This window comes from Moschus berezovskii, chromosome 14, assembly GCF_049115385.1.
Source record: "Moschus berezovskii isolate FMDL1 chromosome 14, NW_MosBer_1.0, whole genome shotgun sequence".
Taxonomy (NCBI): domain Eukaryota; kingdom Metazoa; phylum Chordata; class Mammalia; order Artiodactyla; family Moschidae; genus Moschus; species Moschus berezovskii.
In genome coordinates, this window is record NC_142473.1 from 79,508,486 (window position 1) to 79,517,500 (window position 9,015).

The following is a 9,015-nucleotide window of genomic DNA, read 5'->3' on the forward strand; positions in this document are numbered from 1 at the left end:
AACTTTGTACTACAGGTTACACCTCGGTTTTGGAGCCAGAGCAGCACAACCTCCCCTGACAGCAGAGATCTAGCACTTGGGCCCCTTGCCTTGCAGACAACGCCAGAGGAACACGGTTATTTTGGGAGTAGTTGTCTTGGTTACGCCATCCCGCGGTGTGCTCTACTCCATCCTAACCCGTCAGGAACTAAGCGTGGAATAAAGCCTTTAAAGCTTTTAAACACCGTCTTTATGAAAATCCCGCCCGATCTTTTTCGTGCTACCTGGTTGCTCTGCGATGTTGAATCCCATTTCACAGATGAAGAAATCGAGGACCCGAGCAAGCGATTTCGGTTTAAGCATCTTTCCCAATACAGCCTGGGACCAGCAAGTCCGGTTCTCAGGATCTCAATCCCGGTAACAAATTCCGATTTGAAGAACACGTGCGGCTCGCGGGGTTAAAACCGCAGCCCCACGTAAATAGGTAAACGTTTCTAATGAAACCCCCCTAGTCCCCTTCCCCCAGCTTTCAGCGGGATGCGCTTGGCTTTACAACTTCAGTTTGTATATCTGAATAGCTGGGCATTCAAAGGGTTAAACCGGATCAGGAGGGGGCCAGTTGCTGGCAGCGGAGCCAAGAAAGGGTTAAAAATATCAACACATTTACTCCCCCGTTTGTTTCACAAGGGGCAGCAACAGGAGTCGGGGAGCCAGGGAGCCCCCTCAAGGAATGACTTCTTTAAAATTCTAGAACTTTTAATTCCGACCAAAAAAAAAAAAAAGCGTCCCAGTTCGAAAGTTCTTTTAACCTTTTCTTTTTTTCATTATTTTTTTTTTCTCGATTCCTCCGCGGGCTGGTTTATAAAAGTCGCCCTGTCCTTTTGGGTTCGAGAACCAGGTTCCCCCCACCCCCGCTCCCCTCCGGGCAGGGCGCGGGGCGGGGGCGCCGAGGGGACCCCGGGAGTGTTCTCCCGGGGCCGGGTCGGGACGCGCGGCCGCTGAGTCCCGGCTCCGGGCCCCTGAATTGGGGGGTCCGCGTCTGCCCCAAACGCCGCTTTCTTCCGTTTTCCATGTCATTTCCTGTACTAATAAGATGGTGGTCAAAGCAGGGGAGGAGAGCAGCAGCGAGTCGCCGCCGCCGCCGCCGCGCCGAGGCTGGCGCTGAAACTTCGCCGGGGCCCAGCGCGCCCGCAGCGCGGCCGCTCCCGCCGCGGGGGCCGCCAGCCGGGGCCGCGCCGCCTCCGCCGAGCCGCCCGCCCGCGCCCGCCCGCGCCGCCCGGGCCCCGCGGCCGCCGCGGCGCTCCCGGGAAGGTGAGTCAGCCCCGGTAGCCACTGTGGCCATTGAACATGGCTTCGGAGAGCGCTCGGCGGCTTGCCAGCGCGCGCCCGGGCCGGGGGCCGGGGCGGCCGGGGGGCGCGGCGCCCGCGCGCGGGGGGCCCGGGCGGCGCAGGAGCGGGGCGGCGGCGCGGGGGCGGCTCGCCGCGGCCCGAGGTGGGTTAAGCCTCCGGCAGGTAGCCGCCGCCGCCGCCGCGGGACGCGGGGGCCGCCCCTCCGCCTCCCCTCCGCCTCCCCCTCCCCGCCCGCGCCCCGCTCGCCCGCCTTGTTACAATGTAGCCTCTGCTCTGCGCCGGCGTGCCGCCCGCTGACGGACGTGGCCGCCGACCAATGGCAGCGGCCGCCCGGGCCCCGGGCGTTCGGCCTGGGAACGCGGAGACGCGGGCGGGGCGGGGCGCCGCGGGCCGGGCTGCTCGCCGCGGCCGCAGCCGCCGGCCTAGTTCTCGGGGGGCGGCGGGGTGGGGGGCGCGCTTGGGGCTCGGCCGCGGGGGGTGTGGCGGACGTGGGAGGCACGAGTCCTGCCGGGGTGCGGTGGGGGCCCTCTTTCCAGCGCGGTGCACGATTTCCCGGTAAACGTGGTCGCGCCGGGGCCATTTCTTTTAACGTGTTTCTCATCCCGGGTGCGGTGTAGACTCTTCGGGAAATCTTTCCGGAGTGTAGCCTCCATTCCCACTCCACCACTGCACCCCCCACTCCCGCAGTCCCCAAGGTAGTCTCCTCTGCGGGCACTTGGCGGCCGATGACCTTTCTCCGGTCAAGGCCAGCACGCCCCAGGCAAGTGGCTGCAAGGAGAAGGCAGAATGTCTTGAGCGCCGGTCGGAGCTGGTGGAAAAGTTGCTCGTGTCTTGTCCGGGGTGGTGTTGGGCGATAGGGGTTTAGACCACTCCCGGGATGGGCTGGGACTTCAGGGAGGAAAATGTTAAACATTTCTTTTTTCCTCAGATGCTTGTTTCATGTGGAGTAAGGCTGTTGTGTATAATTTAGAGTGGCTGAAAGGAAACACACCCAGCTCTTTGTCCGCGGGGACAGGGGGAAGAATGAGACAGGGCTCTTGATGCCTGTAAACCTATAAACTGGGGCTTCTGTCTGTGCTGTAGCAAAAGAATTTTCCCTGTAGCATGATGCCTGGGACTCCCAAGCTGTCCTTCGCCCTCATTTCCCCTTGAGAGAGGAAGGGGTCGGTGCTATGAGGTCCATGGGGTAGATGTAACTCTCGTTCCCTGGGGAGTGGGGCATGATTTTTGCTCACTGACGTTCTCAGAGGTGGGTGAGCAGAGTTTTGTGTAGGCACGTGTCTGTAAACCTTCCTCTCTGGAACAGAGCCCAGGCTGGTTGCTTTAGTTTAATGAAAAAGGGCTTCTCCATTGGAGTGCTCCTTCCCCTTCACACTGACCGGGGACTTTGGACTTGGCACAATTACCTTTGACCTCTCAGGATCTTGCTCCTCCATCCCTAAAGTAGGGTCAACAAAGCTTGTCTGGGCAGGCAGTTGTGAGATGGAACGAGACAGCGCAGAGCCGGTGCTTAGCCCACAGCCCACAGTGAGTTAAGAAGTATTTTTCTTCCTGGGATTATTGCAGAACACTCTCCAGGGAATATCAGAATTGCCCAACAAGCTCCATCCAGGTTCATTCAGTCCCAGATTTGCTGGGGCCTCCAAGAGGCACCTGAAGCAGAGTCTATGCTGCCTACCCTAATGACATGCTCAGAGGTGAGGGGCTCCCCTCACTGGTGCCAGGAGTCCTTCATCAGCCGTCACAGCTGTCACGTACATACTACTCTGACCTGAGTTACAGTTCTGTCCTCTTGACCCTTTGCATTGACGTGTTTCAGAAATTTGTTGTCTTTGGTGTCAAGTAAGACTTCGGAATCTTTCCTCACCTGGACTTAAATGGGGGAGGCGTTTCCCCGGTTCTAAGTCCTTGGCAAGTGTGAAGGACGTGAAGCCCCCGGGACGAGTCCTGTTTATTCAGCTGCCTCCTCGGCTCGTTCTCTTGACTCTCATAGTTGTGACCCACACACAGAGTCCGAGGCTGTTCCATCATCTTCTTCCCTAAGCCACTTCCAGGGCTCCATCTTGGTCAAGGCTACCACCATCTTGCTAGTCCCTAAGGCAGAAACCTTGGTGTCTCCATTCCCACACTGCAATCCACCGTATCTCCAGATCTAAGGAACTTCAGCCTATTAAATTGAATCCATCCACATCCTCTCTGTCTTCTCTTCCCGAGTGTCTTGGTCAAGCACTGCTGTCTACTCCCAAGACAATAGCGTGAGCCTCCTAACTCCACCCGTGATCTCCCCTCCACGTCAGTCTTAGGGTGGCAGAGTGATCTGTTCCCAAGAAGATCACAGCAGACTCCCCATTTCTGCATAAAGCATTGAAAAGTCTTCGCTGTACTTGTGGGATAAAAACCAAATTGTTCCCATGGTTTAGAAGCCTCAGAGTGATGTGGGCCCTATCCTTTCCTCGGCCTTGTCTTCCATCTTCCCTACATCTCTCTGATCTCTCCTGCACATGTCGGTCCCTCCTTCTGGAATACTGAAGCAGCTGTGATCTAACGAATGAGTTAAGGTTGGGGGAGAGCAAGGTGGAGTGAGTGTGTGGTGGTGCTTAATGCTACACCCTAAATATTTCCAGTTCCTCCGGGCAGGCTGTAGGACTGACTGTAGCACCCCTTGTGCCGGCTGGGGCTGCGTGACTGGCCGGTGGGTTGTGAACTACAGCGGCCCATGCCCCTTCTGGTTGCTGGTGTGAGACCCTCCTGCGTGCTCTTTTCCTGTGGTGCGGCAACTGGCAGGAGGTAGGGTTGGTGGCTGCGTCTGCTGGCCTGGGTCCCTGTGTCGCTCCCTGAGCGGGACCCCTTGGTGCCTCATGACGGACGTGCAGCGTGAGTAATGGTTACGCCTTTGTTGTTTCAGACTGCTTAGATCTGGGGGTTGTTTGTTACTGCAGCATAACCTAGCCTGTCCTGACATACAGGGACTGGGGGAGCATTCTAGGCAGAGATAAGTGCACACACACAGGCTTGGAAAAGCTCATCCTCAGTGGCCAGGGTGATCTTTTTGACAAATAAATCTGAGTCTGTCAACCCCTGCCCGAAAAGCCTTCTGGAATCCTTTAGTTACCCTTCAGACACCGTGGGGACACCATCTTGAATCCCTCCCTTTATCATGCTCAGCCTAATGTAGTATTTTACTTATGTTTCCTCTGCCCTGGCGATGCATTCCATTTCATCTGTGTAGGTCTCCTCGTCCTTCATCTTTCAGCTTCAGTATCACCTGTCGGGGAAGCCCTCCACTGCAATCTCTCACGGCCCATGTACCTTTCCTTTATAGCACTTGTCTTAGTGGTGATTTTACATTTATTGGTGTATTTCCAGATTGCGGGCTTCCCTGGTGGCTCAGTGGTAAAGAACCCACCTGTTTATGCAGGAGACTTGGATTCAGCCCCAGGGTGGGGAAGATCCCCTGGAGAAGGAAATGCAACCCACTCCAGTATTCTTGCCTAGGAAATCCCATGGACAGACGAGCTTGGTGGGCTATAGTCGTGGGGTCACAAAACACACAGTTCAGCGACTGAACAACAACACTGGTTGCAGTCTTACTCTTTCACCAGCCCATCAGCTCTGTGAGGGTGGGGCTGGTTTGGTGTGCGCGTGCTGCTGTGTCTCCACTGTCTGTGCATGTGAGTTGCTCAGTAAATATCTTCTGATGAATCTCTGAGCATTGGCTGCAGGCTCATGGTGTGCTGGGAGCTAAGGACAGGATTCATTATAAATGTTGCTTCCCTGGGGTGTGGGCAGGTGGGTCCAGCAGGAAGGAGGTGTCAGGTGTGGCAGGCAAAGTGATTGGCCCTTAGAGTACGGATACCAAGCTTCCCATATTTACAGATGTTCATACCCCCAGAAGGACTGTGTTTCTGGGATGTATGAGAGAAAATTCCAGGAGGGCCAAGAGGGTGAGATTTAGCATATCGTTGAGGTCTCTGATCTGGAGAGTATATGATTTAGTGAAGGAACTGCACAGTAAGAGATCCAGAGCTGATGAAAATGAAGGTTATGGTGATGAAGGCAGCTAATGTTTACTGAATGCTTTCTGTGTCCTAGGTATGGCCTTAAGCATGTCACGTACCGTATGCAGAAAACAGAGATAGGTGTTATTATTATTTCCATTTCACAGATAGGGAAACTGAGACCCCAAAAGGTGATGGAAAGGATCCAGGGCTACACAACGATGTAGCCAGGATTGGAACCCGGGATGCCATCTCCCTAAGGTGCCCTCTTAGAGTAAAGGCAGAGAACTCCAGACCCATCAGGGAGAAGCAGCTTTGGAAAAGTCATATGGGGCTATAAGGTTCCCCAGAGGTAACCCACCTAACATCGCGTTTGAGCAAAAAGGCTCTTGGCTCAGAGGTGCCTGGTAGCCTTGGTGCCAGAGCTCATCTAGAACCATCTGGTGCCTCCTCCACCCCTGTTAGGAGTCCTTAGAGGCCCCAGAACCCTGTGTTCTTAGAGTGGGCCTGGGAGGGACTTCCCTACAGCTTGTCCAGGGCTGCACCGGAAAAATAAGCCGTGCAGAAAGAAAAAAAACAATGAAGAAAAAAGAAAAATGTGCTGTTATTTTTAAAAAGCCTGTTTCATATTGCAGATTTATATCTGCGTTGAAAAGGCCAGCATTCACAGAGGCAGTCATTCGTGGTGGCATGCCCAGGACGAAGGCTCTGTAAGGGGGCGGCCTGGGGCATCTTTCAGGTCTTGCTTCGTTCATCAGGTGGTCAATGCACACAGCCAGGCACTGTGCTGTGCTTAGGGGTGCAATGCGGAAGCCGGTCCTTATCCCTCCAGAACTCACTGACCAGTCTGGGGAGCTGGGCAGTTAACCAAGCAGTTTCAGGTTACAGCAGAAGGGGACAAGAGAGTGGGCCATGGACTCTAAGTCAAGGAAAGCTTCCCTGAGGAGGAAGCCTTTCAGCTGGGTTTTGAAGGATGAGTAGAAGCTGGAGAGAAAGGAAGGCATTCCAGCATGGAGTGTGACTTGTACAAAGGCATGGGCACACAGGCTTGGGGAGGCTCTGGTAGTTCATTTGACTGAAGGGTAAAGGGAGATGAAACTGGAAAGAAATAGTACTGATGATAATAGTAATATGACTAACACACCAGTTCTGATCTGCCTCAGGGCCTTTGCACTGGTTGCTCCCACCGCTGTAACACTCTTACCCATTATCTCCATGGTAGGCTCCCTCACCTCCATTAGGATTTGCACAAATGTCACCTTCTCTTGGGCACTTTCTTGTTTAAAATCGCAACCCCTGTCCCCTTATCCTGCTGTCTCCCTGCCTTTTTTTCCTCCATAGTGCACAGCATGTGTAACATGCCTTGTGTTTTACTTATTTATGCTGGTTTTGCCTGCCTCCCAGAGAGGGGGGCGTTTTGTCAGTTTTGTTCAGGGCTGCATGAGCAGTGCATGGCACATAGTAAGGTCTCATACTTGTGGAATGAATAAATGAATTGAACACTCACTGTTAATACATGCAAAGCCCTTCATAACATGTTTTCTATTTCGGCTTTTCAGCAGCACCCTGAGACTGGTGCTATTATTTCCCTTTAGGAGCTCGAGGCTCAGAGAGGTGGACTAACTTGCCCAAGGTTTCCCATTTGGTTGGCAGCACCGTTGGCATTTGAACCCAGGTCTCTTGGCTCCTGAGCCATCCCACCTAACACGGAGACTCTGTCCCAGCCAGATCGTAAAAAGGTTATGACCGCTCTGCAGAGGAGTTTATACTCTGTCTGTGGGGCCTCTGGGAGCCACAGAAGGTTTTATGAGGAGAAAGCTGACACGGAGAGCAGGCCCAGGTCCCAGTCGTCAGCAGCAGCGGCAGCTTGGGTGTGAGGCTGGAGGCAGGGAGGCCAGTTAGGAGGCTGTTACAGCGTCAGGGTAGGAGAGGGTGAGGATGAGGGCGTGGTGGAGGCCGTTCCAAAAGGGAGGGTCGGGGCGGGGGGAGAGGACTCGGCCCTCCGCACCGAGACTCAGTGCAGTTAGGTTGGAGCACAGTTCTGGGGTCTGCAGGCTTCCTGGAGTGTGTCTGACTTCACTTCTGAGTAGCCATGGCACCCCCAGATAAGATGCGGCAAAGCCCCTTGGACTGGCCTCTTGGCAGCTGAGCGGGATGGAGAGCGGGTGTGGGCGCCCTGGAGGGGGGCGTGGCCTCTGCTCCAGCCCTGCCCCCGCTCTCGGCAGCTGGGAGATGCCCGTAAGAGGCTGCCCCTTTTGGGGCTGCCTGTCTCATCATCCGCACAATCAGGGTGATAATGGTGCTGGCCTCACAGAGCTCCCCCGGAGGCAGCACCAAGCACCGGTGCGGCACAGGGCCAGCTCTGCGGGGGCCGGCCCCGTGGATGTGCGATCTGGACCGCAGGGGCGGCATCTCCCAGGGCACTGTGTCACTTGCCAGGGACACTACTGCCCGGAGATGGGAGGGTGCACAGTCACAGGGGTCTCTACTTAAAGGTGACCTGACCGTACCTTCAGACACACTCCCCCAACGGGCTTGTGTTCAAAGTCAAACATGCCTGGGCCTCAGTCTCCCTTGCTGTAAACAGAGACAGTAATGTCAGTCCTGTGTTACCCGCTGTGGGAAAAAAACTCCTACCTCCGTGGTTTTTCAGGACTATATCTTAAGAGGACCATGTATTGAGCGTCAGGGCACTTACCATCGGCCCCATAAGGTCTCTTCCTTATCCATTTATGGATGAGGAAACTTGGGTTCAGAGAGGGTAAGTGACTAGCTTCAGATCACACAGCCGTCATCTGATCTTTCCAATAGCCTGAAGAAACCCACCTTAACAAAGGAGGCTTCCTTGTGTTATGTAACAGTTCCCTGCAGGGCCCCTGGGTGCTTTCAACCCAGGATTTGATTTTAAGCTCTTGGCTTCCCTGCTGGCTCAGATGGTAAAGAATCTGCCTGTAATGTGGGAGACCTGGGTTTGAACTCTGGGTTGGGAAGATCACTTGGAGAAGGGAGAGGCTACCCACTCAGTACTCTGGCCTGGAGAATTCCATGGCCAGAGGAGTCTGGCGGGTTACAGTCCCTGGAGTTACAAAGAGTCAGACACGACTGAGCAACTTTCAGTTTCACAGTTTCCCTGCAGGGCCCCTGGGTGCTTTCAACACAGAGTTTGATTATAAGCCCCCTTGGTTTCGGGACCCTCTCCCCACCCAGGAACCTCACGAATCAGATCTTACTGGTATATCTGGACCAACTAAGAGCCCCCAGTGAAACGACTCTGGGTGAGGGGAACAGAGGTGAAGGACAGAGGGCCGCTCGCCGTCTTGCTCCCCAGTATCAGCCCCAGATCATGGTGGATGCTGCGGGATGGGAGCCCTGTTTGCAAAGTGAGGTACCCCTGGACCTCTGGAGCCTTCGGTGCCTTCTAGGGCTTTCCCTTCTACCTCTCTCCTGCATCCCCCAACCTGACCCATAAGGGCAACCCAGACCTCTCCCCAACTTCACACTTCTCCCACATCCTTTATCGTTAGCCCCTGAGGCTAGCAGAACCACACTCTAAATGCTCAGTTTATAGTTGAGAAAACTAAGGCTCAGAGACAGGAAGTGGCTTGCTGGAGGTCCTGCAACTTGGGGAACAACCAACCTAACATTCTAACTCCAAATCCAGCATCTCTTCCTCTGCACCCTAGGCCTC

General features: G+C 55.0%; 1 protein-coding gene across 4 annotated transcripts in view; it reads left to right on the plus strand.

Annotated features, from left to right (window-relative positions):
- Positions 1-954: 954 nt before the first annotated feature.
- PRDM11 (PR/SET domain 11) overlaps positions 955-9,015 on the plus strand; it is an 87,229-nt gene continuing 79,168 nt past the window's right edge. For 2 of the 4 annotated variants that reach the window (XM_055423903.2, XM_055423906.2), the window contains exon 1: positions 955-1,290. The gene's annotated coding sequence lies outside the window, so the exon portion shown is untranslated. Of the gene's footprint in view, positions 1,291-7,288 lie in introns of those variants that run through there. The other 2 variants (XM_088843271.1, XM_088843272.1) reach the window with 2 other exon arrangements.